This window comes from Taudactylus pleione, unplaced genomic scaffold (genome assembly GCF_031769625.1).
Source record: "Taudactylus pleione unplaced genomic scaffold, aTauple2 ptg001003l, whole genome shotgun sequence".
Taxonomy (NCBI): Eukaryota; Metazoa; Chordata; class Amphibia; order Anura; family Myobatrachidae; genus Taudactylus; species Taudactylus pleione.
The window spans coordinates 260123-267470 of record NW_028285404.1 but is presented as its reverse complement, the minus strand read 5'-3'; positions in this window follow the sequence as shown (position 1 = coordinate 267470).

Here is a 7348-nt window from a genome sequence, read left to right as displayed (position 1 = left end):
TTGAGTGACAGGATGAGGCATTTGTGGGTGGTAACAGGGGAAGGTGCTTGAAAACGGGGGAGTGGAAATCCCGAATGCAGGCGTGCCAAACGGTCAAAACGGGCGTTTAATGGGAGTGCATAATTAACAAAGCAGCGTCATTGACCACGTCACTTGGTTGTCTTTTAGCCAGAACTGCTCGCATGATTGCGGTAGGAAAATGCTACCACAAGAATAGCGAGCAGTTCAGACGCCGCTCGATGTACTCGATTAATCTAATAAATACCTGAGATGACGTATGATGCGAGCGGCCAGGGGGCGTTTTTCTCAAAATAGCAGCCGCAGGTTTTGTTCGCTCGTTCAGACATAGAGGCGTCAACAGACCGCAAAGAGCGAGCACTTCATTTAAATAGCCAGCCCCTTTTTCAGAATGACCGTCCGCAAATAGCGTACGGCTCTGAATCAGGCCCTTAGTCATACCTGCCTACTCTCAGGGAATGACCGGGAGACTCCCGAAAATCGTGTGGCGTTCCCGGACGCCCAGAAAAGTGGGCAAGTCTCCCGAACTTTTATTTATTTTATTATTTCATTAAGGGAGGCTCAGGATCAGTTTTTCTCCCAGGAGGAATTGGCAGAAAGACAGATGAGAAGTCACAGGGGCATATTCAACTGAGAGCACAAATTTTGTATTAGAAATTTCCACGGTCACTGCAATATATATTTCATTACCACACTACCGATAATCGTGGTATCTAACTGAAAAGAAATCCAATTGAAGAAGAAAAATGGTTGCAGTTATTTTCACTTTAAAAACCCACGGGAAATATGACTCGGGATTTAAAAGAGAGGATATAGAACAAAAAAATTTTTCCTTTTTTCTTTTGTCAGATATATTGAAAATTTCTTCCGACATTATGTGGTGGAATTTATATTATGTGTCTTGGGTAACATCGTGTTACATAATTGTGGTAATGTCATGTATTTGTCATAATATCTTTGTAGATCAATGTATTTTATGTGTACCTGTGAAACTCAGCTATTTTATTTTATATGCATTATAATGTATGTTTTGCAGTCTTACAATAAATATGTTTGGAAAAAAAAACCACAGGAATTTTTTATTTTTTTTTTAAATGGGAAACAGCCTGTACCCTACAAAAATATATATAAAAAAATTGGGTATTAATGTTTATTGTCCCCCAAAAAATATATTGTTCTTTAAAAATGCATTAAATGTCTGATTTGTGTGTTTTTTTTATAAGTAAAAAAAAAAATACAAATTTCATTTCATTTGCGTAACTACACACTAAATGAAAACTGGAAAAATCATTTAAAAAAAATAATTTTTTTTTATCAAATAGTTTAATTAAATTTGGGATGTATGAATTAACAAAAAGAGTTTCTTTGGGGTAATTTGAGTATTTTTTATTAACAAGCAATAATGCCATGTAATTATTGGACTAATGAAGATAATTGAAAATTTTCGAGTTGCCTTATTAATCATTATGGAGGGTATCTAAAGATGGGTAGATACTACGCGATTAATTGAACGATATATAATTTTGATGTGGATCGGATATATCATACGGAACACATTATATGCCCGAGAGGCAAAAATGAGAGATATGGTAAGAACATACCTTTGTTATCTCTCTTTCTACGAAGTCCATAGGGTCCACAGGGTGACCTTGGGGGTATAGATGATGATGATGGGAGTCTTCCGGGCACCACGCAGTTCATTTTTCTTCCCAGGATGCATTGGGCCTCTCTCCTATACCCCACCCCCGGGCCAGAGGCACCTCAGTTTCTTTGGGTACCCGGCCAGAGTCGGGTCACTAACACGCAGTGGGGCTGTAAAAACAGCCCCTGAAGATTTCTTGTTTTTAAAAGAATATTCCATCAAGTACAAACAACGCGGACAGTCCGGGACGCTCCAGCGCCCCGGGGATTAAACGCTGGCCAAGGGAGGCAGCCTTCCCTGTCTAACAGCCGGCCCCTCCCCGCTGCCCAGCGCACCTTTCCACCGCGGTCTGGCTGGGCTATCATATATCTTTAGCACAGAAAAGCAGATGCAACAATCAGTTAAATCGTGCAAGAACACCGTTTGAATGTCGGAGAGGATACTCGTTTTCCTGACAATGATTGAGACGTGTGATGAATCGTGGATTCGTCATTATGATCACCAAACCCAAACAACAGTGTATGGAAACACGCAAATTTGCCTCCTCCCCAAAAACTTCTGTGTGATTCCTTCCACGTGTAAACTCCTGCTTCTGCTGTTCTTTGATGTGCACGGTATGATCCTACAGCACTGGGTTCTCCCATGGACAGACAAATAATGGTGACTACTATGCAAACATACTGAAATCCCAATTGTGTGGAGCCATGAGGAAGAAAAGACCACATTGGATGAAGATAGTGTTTTTTGCTCCAAGACAATGCCTGACCACATGTTGCTGCTGTTGCATTGGCAGCATTGACTGAAATTACTGGGACAGCACTCGAACACCCTCTATATAGCCCAAACGTATCGCCCAGTGATTTCTGGTCATTTCCAACCCTGAAAATACAATTGCACAGAAAGAAGTTCTCAACAGGTGATGAAGTGAAAACTGCCACAGCTGCGACACTAAAAGTGATGTCACAAAACCGTCTCCTGCACGTCTGTGAATCGTTGAAACTCTGCAAAAAATGTATTAAAAAACGTTCAGATCCTGTGGAGTCATCTGATTCTAAATAGAAAAAAATCAGTCTCATTATTTCAATCAGCCATTATTATATTTTGTCAGGATGCGGCCTGGGATCGGCCGCTACTCACCTCTGTGCTGGCGTCCTTGGGCTTAGGTGTCCAGATGCTGGGAGTGGGGGTGAGTGGTGACTGAGTATTCTCCCTGGGGTCAACTAGGGCTTCTGTGCATGCGTCCTGGTTTCCGGGGTGCCGGGCATGGGCGCAGCCATGTTGGTTCATATCACCTGACTAGTCTCTCCCAATGGTAGTCCTGTGGTCACTCAGCTGATCCTCTGATCCAATGATCAGCTACTGAGGGCTATTTAAGTCTGACCCCAGGAACAGTTACTGCTGTTCAACTTTGCTGTTCCAGTGACTTGTGATTCTCACTAGTGTTGCTCTGTGTTTTTCCTTCAGAGTGTTGCTTCAGCCCACTTACAGTTCTCTAGTATTCCTGCATTAGCTTCCATGCTATTTTCTGTCTGAGACTTAGTTCTCTCCCAGTACTGCTGTCTTGTATGTTTCCATGCCTGTGTGTCTTGTTATGTTCTGCCAGTTCTTCTGCAATTTCCCTGTGTTACTGAAGTGTCAGATTACCTGCTATTACTAATTAGCTCCCAGCTGCATCTCTTAGCATTCCCAGTATATGCCTGTGTTCACTCTGCTCTGTCTTGTCTATGCAAATCGGCACCTGGTTTTCTCAGTACATTTTTCAGTATTCCCATGCAAGCCTGTTATTAGGATCTCTACAGTGTCCTAGCATTTACATCATTAAATATAGTTCCGGTCTTCTGCCACTCCCAAGTACCTGTCCAGAGGGCTGCGACCTGCTCACTTGGTGCGGCGAAAACCAAATCCCACATGGAGGAGTCACTGGAGAAAACCACCAAGTGAGTTAGACTCCGCGCCACTGGGCAGGTCTAGCCAAATTTGGGTTCGGCCGCAACTAGGAGACCTAGTTCAATCACGTCCTTAGTCACTCGAACCCCCCGGCTCACCGTCCTCCACAGAGGAACACTTCCACCGGATCATGACATATATACTGTATGCCCTGAAACATTGTATATATACAAATCCAATGTATACATGAAGCCACCAGGATGTTACAGTTGCTATAACTGCACCACTTGCAAGTATCAAGTGTCAGCTAGTGACACCCTCATATAGATAGGAGTTACTCTATCTGCCATGTATTGACTTGTACTTCTGTATTTGTGGTGTACATTATCTGGTGTCCGTGTGGTCTACATTACGTTGGCCAGACCTCATGTAAATTTCATCATAGGATGGCATTGCACAGGTCGGCGATTAATCTGGCTATTACAGGTAGAGATATTGATCAGCCAGTAGCCAAGCACTTTAAGACCTGTGGACATCCTCTCTCTGCATTAAAATATATGAAAGTCCCCTAGAGAAGGAAATCGACCCAAGGCTCTTCTTTTGCTTGAAGCTCATTGGATTTTTAGGTTGGATTGTGTTTCCCCAAGAGGTCTGAATGAAAAAATGAATTGGAACAGTTTGCTATAACTTCCTTCTTCCCTTTTTTAGGACTCCAGCTAGCCATCGTTATAGGTAGACTGTTGTAATTATGTTGTATATGCTTAAGGTATGTATATCGCAGGGGTACATTATTCTTGTTTAATACTTTTTTCTTATTTTTTGTATGTATTATTTGTTGGTTTTGCATGTTAGTGGTCATGTCTGCTGGCCGTTTGTGGAGCTGGACAGGGGAGCCCTTCCTTGTTGGACCGCAAACTAGGCAGTTGCCTGGCAACGCATGCAGGCGGGACCCAGAAGTGTGTGTCTCGTGGATGTCTGCTACACATGGCTGGATGTGGCTGGCTGCCGTTACATGTCCTTCGGGTATTATTGTGGTTAAGTGTACATTCCGTGTTGTCGTGATTCAAGTGTGTCCTGACAAAAGGGCCGATGCCCTGAAACGCTGAAGTTTAAATATACTTAATTTGCATCATGTATCGTGTCTCCGAGTGCCTGTCTTTTCCATTGGATTTGTATATGCTACCTTGACAAAGGGTACCGGGGCCAGATGTAATTATTTTCATTGGAGTTCCGGCAGTTTTGGGACAATATATTGTGGCAGTATCACCAGAGGTGGCACTGGTGAGCAGCAAGTTCTGTGTGGGGCAGGGGAGATCCGCCCACACAGACTAGAAAAACATTATGGGAAGATGCCTGATTGCTGCCTTGTAGATAGAGCTCAGGTGTGGGGTGAGGAGAAGGCAGACCAGTCAGACTGCCGTGCGAAACAGTCTATGTGGGATTGTGGCAGCCAGAGAGCCCAGTGAAGCTGAGCGAGCCATTGGGGGCCAGGAGGCCTGTGTCTGGACCTTGCAGGAGGCAAGGGGGGACAACAAACTCTCAGACTGTGTGACATTAAAGCAGTGAAACTGCAGGCTGAGCAAGCCAGGGCCTATATCTGTATGATACAGGGAAGGCCACCAGGACTGACTTTATTTGTGTAGCTGTGGCAGCCAAGCCAAGCCAGGCTGGAGCCGGCGATAGTCCTGCAAGAAGTAGGCAGAGACTTTGTTGGCAGACTAGCTGCACCACATTAGAGAGGGCTCAAGAAGTGAGTTAGACGCCCTACACAGGGGCTAGGTTGTTTATTATTTTCTGTTCCTTGTGTTGTACCTGTTTTCCCTGCTGGAATTAAAGCACCATCTCATTTGTTTTGCTTGAAAGCTGTGTGTGGACCCTCATTAAGCACCTAAACACTGCACCAACCCACCCTCTGCCGAGCTAATTACCCCAAGATATCACAATATATATAATATGCAACAAATGGCTGGAACTCCTGTACTGTTAGTAGGTGCCCGAGTGCCCTCGATAATGGGGTATGCAGACAATGAAAAGCCACAGCGCTCACAGGTCTTGTTTAGTCAGAAAAATACAAGTGACACTACACCAATAATCCCTCCTGTCAACGTTTCAGTTTTAATTAACTTTCGTCAGGACAAAAATTAAAACTGAAATGTTGACAAGAGGGTAATGTCACTTGTATTTTTCTGACTAAACAAGACCTGTGAGTGCCATGGCTTTTCATTGTCTATATATACAGTACATTACATATATACATACATATATTGTGGTGAGAGGATTGTCTCGCACCTGAATTGCCCACATTCTGGTTGGATTGCAATGGTCTTAAACATGGCAACTGAGTTTTTGAATGTTAAAGGGAGAGGAAAACAAGACCGGCACATTCTGCAGCTGCAATAGTAGTTTGGAACTCTGGGTTTTCTGGGTTGCACAGGCCCAGCTGCAACTCATCACTGAGCAGCAGAGGAAGCATTTAAAACTCTCACAAACCCACTGCTCTGGGCACTGATGCTGACTAGCGGCCAGTTTAGTAGGCCTTGTGCTGTGTTGTAGTGCCAGGAACCAAGGGCTATTCTGGGAGAGCATGGCCAATTGTGGCTGCAAGCCACTGCTGACTGCTAGGCACGAAGAGTGCTGGGTCTTTTTGTGTTTGCTATTTATGTTATGTGCCTATGTCTCTAGGCCTAAGCCTGAGTATGCTGCTATTAAAAGACACTGCTTTACAGAGTATACACACACACAGACTCATCAACACCCAGCCAAAACCTGTGGACCTAAAAACATGTAATTCAGGGAGTATATTCCTTCCATGACGTAGGTGCCCACTAATCAGGGATTTTTCGAAGTTTGACTCCTAAGGAGGTGAAAAGGGCCAAATCTTTCCTCCCCCTGTGCAGTGTCCGGAGTATATTCCTTCCATGACGTAACCATCCCGTAAGCAGGGTTTTATCGAAATTCAACCCCTTAAGGGGGTGACGTGGTAAAATGTTTCCTCTCGACTGAGGTGTCTGGGTGACAAAGCAGAATAGCAGCTTTAGAGGTGGGGCTGCAACACAGTCCGATACTCATAGGGGAACCACACCAACTGCCAGTGATGTTTGGCAGCATTTGGGGTGGCAGTTGGTGTGGCTTCACTATTTGAATATTAGACTGCACTGCAGCTCCACCTCTGGAGTCGCCAGCGCTAAGGACTTAACACTGACTAGGTTTTTTCCATTTGGATACTTCACTTGCCTTGTATTTGGATCTTTCTTTTTCTTAAACATGGTACTGAGTTTTTGAATGTTAAAGCGGAGATGGTGCCTCACACCCTTGTCCCCATCACAGAAGACGCAGCCGGAGTCTGCCGGTTCCGGCCCCTCTCTTACCTCATGTATGACCCTAAGTTAATGGCTAGGGAGGACTTCTCCATGGAGTACCATGACACCAAGGGGGACTACACCAACTCCGCTGAGTACCTCCTTGACATGTCTTAACCCTTTTCTTATGGTGGTTTATGCAAACTGGTGACAGCTGGGCAACTGTTCAAGTTCGTCTTTGAGGTTTAACACACTTAATCTCTATACTAGCATGGTCCTATACACCAGAGGCATAAAATAACTTATGATGGCATGAAGGAAATGAAAATATGTAAAGGTCTACCCGGGTGAAAACAGACACATCAGCTAGTATATATATGTTGCATCTCCTGGGTTTTTATGTATCCAAGTAGAATGCCAGCCTGGAAGACTTGCTGGCACTTGTAGTTCTGTCAGATTTTGCGTCTTACGGCCTGTTATTAGCTACTAGAAATATATCCTT